Raw genomic sequence first — 11365 nt, 5'->3', positions numbered from 1 at the left:
AATTTGAGGGACAAAGCAGTGAAGAGGAGGATATTTTGTTTAAATTTCTCTTTTGTTAATTTCATATTTTTAAGATTGTACACTTTTGCAGACCTAGGGGAAGTTTTAGTGTAAAGAGAGGACAGTTATAAAGCAACATCCAAAAATAAATCAGAGAAGAGGAAAAATAAAAAACCATGAGAGAGATCACTGTGGATGTTAACTTATATTTACTGAAATTCTCTTCTAAAGCATTGGAATTTAAAATGTGAGTAAAGTTGATTATTTGAAATAAATATATTTTTTATGCAAAGAGGAAATATTTCATAAAGGAGAACCTTTTGTGTATAGTGACCTTTCAAGAATATAGGACATGCAATAACATCTTTTAAATACTATTTTAAGGGAAAACAATAATTAATAGACATCTCAAGATTGTAGTTCAATAATTTAAAAATTACCAATAGAGTCAAAAAAATTAAGAAGCTTGTAAGAAAACCAAACCACGCTTATCAGTGAGCTTCACCTTCACTGCTCTACATGCTCTGATTGCCCCAAAGACTGGATTTTGTATGTCACAATTTGTGTGTACCTGTGTGTGTGTCACCACCACAAATACAACCTGAGCTCAGTAGCCACTTTGCTCACAAGATGTATTTTGGCATGCTAAAAACAAATTAGACTAATTCCAGTTTTTGATTCCAGGAAACTGTTCTCCATTCTATAACTCTTCTTTGGTTTCTCAGGGTTTCTGTCAAACGAAAAAAGAGCTCCCCACAAAAATATGGAAATCATAAGTTAGTTTTTGGAATATCTAGTCTCTTTTATGTTAGATCATTAGGAAATTTTTAGGAAGCCTTTATAATCATATCAGATAATTTTAAGTTTCATGTAAGTATAAAGACATGCAATAAGTTAAATGAACACTGAATTTAGAAATATAAAACTTGCATTTGAGCATCCACTCTGTCATTTACTTGTTGTGTGATCCTGAGCAAACCTTTTAACCTCTTTGAGTTTCAGTTTCCTCATTTAAAAAATAGAGTTAATAATTCTTCTTTAACACATTCGTCAGAGGATTATGGCAAATGATAATGTGTAATAAGCCCTTTGTAAACTATATGTCACTTTTCACACATGAGGCTTTTTCCTCTTATTACCTATGTTCCTGCCCAGTACAGAGGTTAGGTAGATAAAAGATCCATAACACTCTCATTTGTCTCTAATCAAAAGGGATTAGGGCTAAGCAATACAGAATTGCAGAATGGAAAGTTCAGGTTCAAGGGCTCTGAGTGCTAACACGAGAGAAGTGAGCCCACTGCCCTCTGCACAAGTCTTCCCTTCCTGATAACATCTGAGCACCAGAACTCGCTTGGGGCAGCCTACCACTGAACCACAGTGCATCTGTCTTCTCTACTTCTATCTCTGAGCAGGGTCACTTACACAGTCAATTTCTGAAAGCTATGCTTAAATTACTGAGACAGTCTCAAACTGAGCAAGATTTTTCTAAAAGAAACTGTCATCTATGTTGACATATGGCACAAATTGAAATTATTTGTTAAAAGGATAAGTAATTGACATATATTTTCTGTCACCTTATTTAATAGTTCATATGTATATTTTTAAAAAATCATGAGATTCTACCTAGATGCCCCTTCTGAATTATGCCCATTCCATGCAGAATTCTATGGATGATATCTGGATCAGTGCTTCACGCATTCAAAGCCTGATTAACCAATGTTATCAATAAATGAATTACCTAGGAAAACTCCACAGTATGAAATCGGGAAATGAGGATCGTCTGTCTTGGAGAAGGTAGCTGTGGTATGTCGTGATTGTAAATATCGCCCTGCTTGTGTAGGGAGAATAGGGCAGGAAGAAACAAAAAGGAAAAGCTGACAGTAATGGGGAGCTGCATGGGGCAGATGCTGAACTTTGCTTTACCACCTGCTGCCATTTGGCCCCTGCGATAGTTCTGCTTTCCCAGGTTCCTAGTCCTTCCATGTTTTGTTTTTTTGTTTGTTTTGTTTTGTTTTGTTTTTAGCCAGTTTTTTTTGTAACCAATTCATGCTTGTGCAGTGTAAAGAGAACACCACTAAAATATTTCCAAACAGAGACTTTTAGGCTTCTGAATTGGGGACTGAAACCATATTTAGGAGAAAACGATTTTGGGGAGAAAGGTCCAGCCTTTCCGATTAGGCTCTTGAAACTGTGAGCATTTGCGGTGCACTATGGCTTTAGAAAGATAACTCCGAAGTCAGATTGTGTATCTCTGTGAAGAGAATAAAATTGTGGACACAATGTAATTATGGATGGGAAAAGGAATGGTACTCGTGGGCAGCTGGGAAAGCAGAACATTTCTTCTCTGTCTCGACCCTAATGCTACTCTCATGCTACTTCACTCTTCTTTTCCTGTTTGCGTGACTAAAATGCCCTGAATTCAGTTAAGGGTAACTGAGTTAAATCAGTTTCCTATCCAAATAATATTAAAGTAATGATGTATGGTACAAAAAAAAAATAGAACTGCTTTGTAAACCTTTATTTTAAGCCTGAGAAGCAGCCCGATGCAATTTATTTCTTTCTGCCCTCCCTCTGTGTTTGAGAAATGAAGCAGTGTTTTTGCAGAGCAATGCATTCTTTTTCTTATGCTCATATCTATCTTCTTCATGTTGGCAAAAGACCATTGAATTCTGTTTCCAAACATCTGAACTCTTACTCTTGCTGTGATGACTGCCAAGTCCTGCCACAGAGTCCAGGGAACTGAAAGACGAAGCCCTGAGAAGCAGCCTGTTGAGCAAATGGCTAATTAATGTAATGCACTTTTTAAAGTATCCATAATTAAAACCTTTACTGGAGAGCAAGATGAAATCATTCACAGAAGTTTGGCTCCATGTCCCCCAGCAGGCACGGTTACTTAAAGTCTTTTAGACTAATCATTAATGGTCTGTAAAGTAAATGTTGAATTTCATAATGATATGCTTTTTCTCTATTATCTTGAAAATCAGCAGCTTCTGAAGCTGAGAAGAATAGCCTTTATTTGTTTGATGTTTTCATGTTTCCAAAATGAACTCATTGGAACTGTATTGAAGCATAAAGTGAAGTCCTAGTCAGGGCTGCCAGGCGTGGTTAAGCATGCTGGGAACTGCACATCGCCAGGAAGCAAGCGTTATTTACATAGGCAACAATGTGACTGTGCCTCCTGGTGCTGTGCAATGCAGCAGCCCAGCTTAGAGCATTATTTTAATGGTCCATATAGGGCTCATTCTTAACATCAGCTTTTCTCTGTGCATTAAGGCCTTTTCTCTCTGGTGCATTTGAGAAGACATTGAGGTTCAGACTTAGGCTGTACTGATTTTTCATCGGAAAAGGACTAAAACAAAATCAAGGAATCTCTTTCTTCACTAGTCTCTGGATTCTGGATTCCCTGATGGTAGAATTACTTTTATCTTGTCAGTTCTTAATATAAAAACAATGAATAGATAATGATAATCACTTCTTGGTGAAGTAATTTATTCCTTGAGTTCAAAGAATGCTAGAGAATTTGTATGTGAAATTGTGGGTCTTTTCACAGATGAGAAATATGCCAAATTCTTTGAAGCATTGTAGAAGCTTTCAAACTTGAAAAATTGAGTTCAGTGGTTACATATCCAGAGTGTTACTTTTGCAAGGCATTTATAAAAGTTTTGAAATTTCACTGCTAAAAGATTAATATTGTTTGCATAAGCTTTGGATTTTTTTCTGATACTCCAGATAGAATCGTTAATTAAAAAGAGAAACATTTGAGTGCATGCAATATATTTTTATATGACTTTTTAAATGAATGGTGATCTCTATTTTAGAAGAAATTTTTACAATTTTAGAACAATATGTTTTACACCGTAAAATAATTTAAACCTATTATTTTCCCCAAGAATTCAGTTGGAAAATGTAGTTGATAAGATTTTCCTGGTGATAAGGCAATGATTTTTGTTTTGTAAATTCATTTTAAAGTGGCTTAAATGCAGAACTGCTATTATGCAAAAGCTAGAAACAAATTGAATACCAAAACCACCTAATATTGTGTGTGTTGTTCAAAACATGAACGTATCTCTGGGAACTACTAATATAAACAGTATGAAACACACTCACACACACACACACACACACACACACACATACGCACAGTTTATATATAATTTATGTATGCAGAATATATAGACCTTGGGACCAGAGGTCTACATTAAATGTTTTCCTCTGTTCTCTTCTAGTTTAGTCTGTAGCCTCTTAAAGTATTTATGTTGCCTTCTAATTGCTTATTCAATTTTGTGTTCTTCACAGGTTTGTAGGTGCTATGAGTGAATTTGTAAATTATGTACATCTTGAGTGAGACTCCCTGAAATCAGATCTCCCTGTTCTTTACAAGCTCTATGACCTTGTGAGCAGATTGTGTTTAATGTGACTGTGCCTCAGTTTCTGCATCAGTAAATTGAGAGGAGGGGTAATGATAGTGTCTATATTGTGACATATAGAGAGAATTAGATGAGTTTTTAAATGTAAAACCCAAAGAACACTACTTGACATATATTAAATGCTTAATATCTATTAACACTATACATTCACAGTGCACTATGGTACATTATGTTCTTGTGGCAGAACTCAATAATCATTTACTGAATGAACTATATTTATTATAAACAAATGTTTAAGATAGGTAGCATTAAAAAAGATATTAAATAAACAAAAAGCACATTATTACTATCCTTAATGAATTTGGAATGTCACTGAGGAATAAAAATCTACTCGTAAATTATTTTGCATAAAGATAAGGCAAGAGCTGATCAAGTGGCCACACTGGTAGGCAGACAGCATAGTTCAGAAGGAGTTCATATACAGGCTTGGATGATCTATAAGAACGTTATCAGAAAAGTAGAACTTTTAAACTACATCATGAAAGGTAGTTGAAATGTGACTAAACATGCACAAAAAAGGGGGTCCTTCCACACAGCAGCCCAGTTGGAGCAATACTGTAGATGTGAGTCAGTCTGTGGGCAAAGAGTTTACCAGTGCAGCTGGTAGGCAGTCACCTTTGATAGCTACGACTTAAACATAGCTCTTTTTTTCCTTGAGATTTCAGTGAATGGTTTAAATTACTAATATATTTTGTCCCCAATTTAAGAGATATTTTGTTAGAGGGGAGGTAAGGATAAGGGAGAGAGCAAATGAATATGAGAGTTTATTAAAGTCTGTTTTGTTTGCTTTTCTTTTTGCTCTCCTAAGAAAATAGATTAATAGTAAGCTTTTTTTTTTTTTTTTTAACTCTGCTAGACAGCAACCTTTTCAAAAAGTTAACCATGACTTTTGTGGGTTGTTGTTGTTTTTTTTTTTTTTTACATTTATCTTTATACTGAATAGGAACACAGGAATCACTGATGCCATTTTGTTTATTATATTCATCTCTTTCTTTAAAGGTTATGATGTTCATAATAATTCTCACCCCAGAGTCTAGAGAATTATGTTTCTTGTCTTGAGGTTTCTGTTCAACATCACATAAAATTAATGGGTTGGACTCCTGAGCTGAGAGAAAACTTAATGTGTTTTAAAAACTTAGAAAAACAATGGGATTAAAGTGTAGAGAGTCAAAGGTAGTGAGGTATGAAGGATTGAAAGCTTGGCAGCATCATATCAGAAAGGATTATATAGGGCATGCCAATACATTTTTATTTTATTGTAACTGCAATAATAAGGCATCCGAGTTTTTAAACAAGTTCTAATTCAAGTTTTTTTTATTTGTTTGTTTGTTTATTTTTTAAATAATGCTGGCCACTATGTTCACAATTTGTTTAAGGGTAATAAAAATAGAAATGCTAAGATCAGTAAGAGGAAGTTTTATTAGGTAAGAGCTGAGAATAACTTGGATTATTGTGATCACAGTCAAGTTGGAGATATGTTGATGGGTTTTAGGTCTATTTGGGGGTATAATCAGCACTATTTGGTTAAGTGTGGGGAGTAAGGAATAGAGGAATCAGGATGAGGTTCAGACTTATGGCTTGAGAAGTTCGTTTAATTATAATGCCATTTACTAATTTAGAGAAGTCTGTGGGGAAGGACAAAAGTTTCAGAGAAAAAACTAGAGTCAAGAACAGAGTAAAGAGTTCCTTGAAAGGCATGTTATTTTTGAGATATCTAAATGGATCTTCGATTGGCTATGACAAGAAAATATTTGAATATATGAGCTTGCTGCTGAGTTAAGTTTGATTTTAAAATGTAAATTTGGGAAATATAAGCATATAGATTATATCTAATGCCATAAAATATTTGAGAAGGCTATAGAGACAGAGCAGAACTACAAAATAAAATCCCTGATCAAGCTTGAAGTAACTTAAATATGTAGCACAGGCAGAGGGAGGAGGAAGCTAGAATAGTGCTCATCATGAAGATGGAGAAAATGGTCAATAAGATTAAAAATAAATCTGTGTTCTTTAGATTTTGTAACATTGTCAGTGGGAACTTGGACAAAAGTTGTTTTAGTCAAATAATCAAGGCAGAAAAAAATAGAAGTTGAGTGAAAGCATATGGGAGAAGAAATCTTCACTTCAATTTCAGTATAAAATCCTACAATTTTTGAGATTGAGCCCCGAATCTCAAAAATTATCTGCACAGACCCTTGATTTCAATTTGATTCCTTTTTTTTCTACCCGACACTCTGTCTACTAGATGCATTTTGAAACGTTGCATCCCTTCCTCTTGGATACTTGGTGGAACTGGATGAATATGTCTAGGTGACCCTAGAGTGCCAGGAAAAGAAAATGTAACCTCATGCATAATTCGTCGGTCACCTATTCAAAGTCTTATGTGCCTCTAAAAAGGATCTTAATTAAATTCTTCTCTCAAACTTCCTGTAATATTCACATTATAAAAACTACTTAAAATCTTTTCTGGTCAGTCACCATCATTTACTTTATACACAGACACACAAGAGTGGCTCCCTTTAAACAACCTTTAAAAAATTTTAAACTATTAACACATTTGAATTTACTATTACTTAGAGCCACAATTCACTGTTTAATCACTGAAGGGGAAAAGCTATAATCCTTCCATAATAAAATACAGCATTCTTAGGTAGTCTGTTAAATTGCCTACTAACACAGAAAATTCTAACCATACCAGGACTAACTGCCCATGCACAAGGAAAACTGGGGGGCTTAGAATTTATTTGCATTACATTTTAACTCTTCAAGCTGCTACTGTATGTTCAAGAGGTGCTTTTTATTTAAAAAAAAAAAAAATCTACCTAAAGATGCCAAGCTGATAATCTCATTATTCAGAGATGGTGGGACTATTCTTTGCTATGGTCAGTAAAATGCTCAGTGGATGGAACTAAGCTAAGGGTTTGTATAGTGAGGTCAAGATCTCTTAGCACAAAATAGATTCATATACAGGGTAGGAATCATTGAAGTCAACTTGAATTTCAGTAGAGATTCGACAGCATGCCAAACACTTTAGCTGATTATCAGTTATTCACGTCTTCCTTTATCATGTATAATTTCTGCTGTTATCTTCACCATTTCTCCATGTCTCTATGTTCTCTACTCAATTTTCAAATGAGAAACCATTAAGTAACTTTGAATATTAACTTCAATTCAGCAAACAATTGTGTAAACTAGTGTTTAAATTACTTTAACCTTGCAAATGTACTAAAAAAATAACTTGTTTAGTCAGTTCCATCTGGAAGGTAAATTTTGCCTGTATTCTACCCAGTATTTCTTTGCTTACAGCTTTTGGTCTAAGAGACTCTCCATGTATGCATGAAACAACTAAGAAGTAATAAAAATAGAGTTTGTTACATTTCTTTGCTTGGCTGTGGCCCAAATCTTAATAGTTTTGTCCTCATTTTTTTCAGATCTTTGATATATTGACTAGAGTTCATCTTTATAATTGCATTACTTATTTTATAATTTATAAAATATCAGGTAGATCAGGAATTCCCTGTGTAAGTTGTAAAATATACATCTATTATCAAGTCGAATAACCATTCATTCTGAGGGGCTGATGCCTTCCTGAGGACTGTTAGTACAGGAGCAGAGGTTCACACTTTGTGCCAAAGGGAACTCTGACTTAATGTTCCCCATTAAAAATTGTTGTTCCAATGTGTGGGGTAGTTGGATGCATTACAGATTATAGGAAATGGCATCTTTCACCCCAAAGTCACCAGTTGAAAATCTGAAACAAATTGAGAGCGACTAGAAGTAAATACCATAAGATAATGGTACATAAAATTTAGTGGAACATCATGAAGACTTCACTTTTCAGTATTTCGGTTTGCTTACTAATAGCTTATTTTCTCCAGCTAATGTGTTCATATCATTTATATCATCAAAACTGGGACACTTCTGAGAGTGAAAATCAGGGCTTAAAAGAACTAACATTAGCTAGCTTTTGAATTACATACCAGCACATTTGCACATTGTTGCAACTCTAGCTTCTATTTAGACTAGGAAAATAATGCAGTTTGTTAAAATACAGTTAAATAATGAGAACCACAGCCAATATCAATGATATATCAAAGTTTTTTTTGTCTAGTAAGAATATTGTTTTGTTTGAAGATACTGTTCTATACCAAAATATACATTAATATCATATGTTATTACTATAAAACCCAAATAACTATATCTTTATTGTTGATCACATTTCATAGTGTAGGATTTACAGTAACATTCTTACCATTGTCAGATGTTCAGTGTTTCTTAGGTTGGCTGTGAACCAATTCTTAATAGTCTTACCATAATTATTTTCAGGTTTGGTTATATTGGCTATGGTTTATTTTCATAAGGCATTCTGGAATTAAAAAATTTCAGTCAGTAAATAGGACATTTACTGTCACACTCTCCCTGTGTCAAGTACTATTGAAGCAGCTGCAGATGTACTTGGTATCTGGGGAAATAAAGTTATGTTAGGGATGCACGTACTTTGGATTCAGTTGAATATATTTTTGATTTATATCATATTTTCTATAGAAAATATTATAAATTGAGGTGATCAAAGGCTATACAGTCAAAAAATGTAACAATATATAGTTGTTATTGCTATCTTTTCCAATGTAGGAATGGCTCTAGGAATATCCTATATCTGCCTTGTACCATGACATGAAAATATTAGCCCAAGAGTTTTACCACAATGTGAATGTCTCTTGTAGCAATAAGCACTAAAACTATGAAACTATGTAGAAGAAACAAAAGTTTAAAGTCATGAGCCAGAAGCAGGTATATAAAAATTATTCCAATCATTAAATGTATAAAATAGAGAATTTTATTAGCATTGACACCTTATCAAAAGAGAGTTTTCTCCTACAATAATAAACTTTATATTGCAGCTTTTACTATCTTAAACATATCATGCATATTTTTCATTTTTGATAAGAATTACATGAAATAGAATTAATCTAAATTTCAGAAAAAAACTATACCAGTATTAAAAGATTTTATACATTTTTTGCTTTATGCATCTCAGCTATCATTTTACCAAACCATAGTAAAAGAAAGCTAAGTGATCTTTTCATTATCTACAGAAAAAGTATTTCCAAATTGTTTTCATAGGCAGAAGAAGAAATTAAAGAGTAATATGTTAAAAAAAAAAAAAACCTAGAAAGAGTATTTTATGAGATGTTAGGTGGTCAAGTAAAAGTATTTTTCTGGATGTCACAATACTCATAATTGTCAACTATTCTCAGATTAGAATTTCTTGTCATTTCTTGCTTTAAATACATCTTTAGTTTTTCATTTTGATACTTTATTTGTATTTGTCCTTCCCTTTTTAAAAAGAAAACCCTTTGGTTTTGCCACTTCTTTAATACTCCTGGAAGGGCTATAGACTATTTAAGAGTTTCCGGGGAACAGCATGGCAATATATAGCCATATTAAGTATAGGCCTATCCCATGATTCAGCAACTCTGATCCTGGTTGTATTTATCCTACACAAATTCACCCAGCCTCTGAGTCCCCTGAGGTAGTAAGTGGTCAAAAGGTGTCCATAATTGGAGAAATAGATGGGAAAATATGATGAGGGATATCTCAGTGTACTATTTGGCAGTTAGAAGTAATGAACTAGATATCCAAATGACGACATGGGTTTTAAAAACAGCATTGATAGATAAATCATTTCATTTCATTTAATTCAATCACTGTGCATTTTGCAAACCCCCCAGCCCACCCCCCCCCACCATAAACATAGACATTAAACCTGCTTGAGTGGTTATCTATAGTAGGAATGATGGATGGAAATAAAGATATAAAACAAAAGAGATGCCTTTTTCAGGAATGGATAACTAATATTTTTCCAGGAACTAATAAGAATGATTGACTTATATTTCTTCACCTATTGTCAGAAAGAAAGAAATGATTGAGAATAAATATTTATAGTTTGCATATGTGTACTCTATAGTGTGGTGCTAAGTATAAATTAGAGATAATTATTGTCTATGGCTTTTGTTATACAAAATTACATAATCCATGACAGATAATGATGAAATAAAATCAAAACAGACTGAAAAAGTGCACAATTAAAGGAATGCATATGATTCTTCTTCCTCCCTCTTTGTCTTAAATTCTCACATTTCCCAGGACCAATAGTTAATTTTTTTCTCATCATTTTTTCTCACTTTTTGTTTGATTCTGTTCCTGCCATAGATTACTCTAACATGGATAATTTAAATTCCTGAGCTCTATGAACAAATAACTGCTTACTAGAAAATTCTATCAGCTCAAACTCAACTAGTACAAATCTGAACTTCAGGCATATTGGCAAAAATTTCTCCTCAGCCTGGATATTGAGATTGACATAATTTGCTAAGAAATTCAAGAGCTACCTTAGAGTCCTTCATCAGCCAAGAACCAAACCTTGTTTTCCCCATAACTTCCGGCTTCTCATCTACTTCCACTTTCACCTTTTGATGGGTTTCTTGTCTTAGTTTTCTTTGTTTTACCCTCGTCTCCATCATTTCTATCCTAAATAGTGACAAGTATCCTTTCAAAATAAAAAATCTGGTTAGAAAAAATATATAACTTCATTATATGGTCCTGGCCTTCATTTGCAACATAATCACTTACTCCTATAAATATACTTTAAAAAATAATATGCATTTGGAATTACTGTTTCTAAATCTGCCATATTTTTTCTCTCCTAAATTTATTTATACATGCGGTTTCCTCTACCCTCTATCTATTCAGGCTTCTAGATCAAAGATCTCTTGCTCCTCATTTATTCTTTACTCTCATATCTTGAGCAGAATTAATTATATTCTTTGCCCCGATATACACTGCCTTGCATATCACTTCCACTGGTTACATTTGTTCATCTTTATTACTGCGGTTGGAATGTAAGTCTCCTGAGGACAAAAATTGTCTTATTCATA

This window comes from Pteropus alecto, unplaced genomic scaffold (assembly GCF_000325575.1).
Source record: "Pteropus alecto unplaced genomic scaffold, ASM32557v1 scaffold63, whole genome shotgun sequence".
In the NCBI taxonomy this organism is placed as follows: domain Eukaryota; kingdom Metazoa; phylum Chordata; class Mammalia; order Chiroptera; family Pteropodidae; genus Pteropus; species Pteropus alecto.
Note: the sequence above shows the minus strand (reverse complement) of the source record.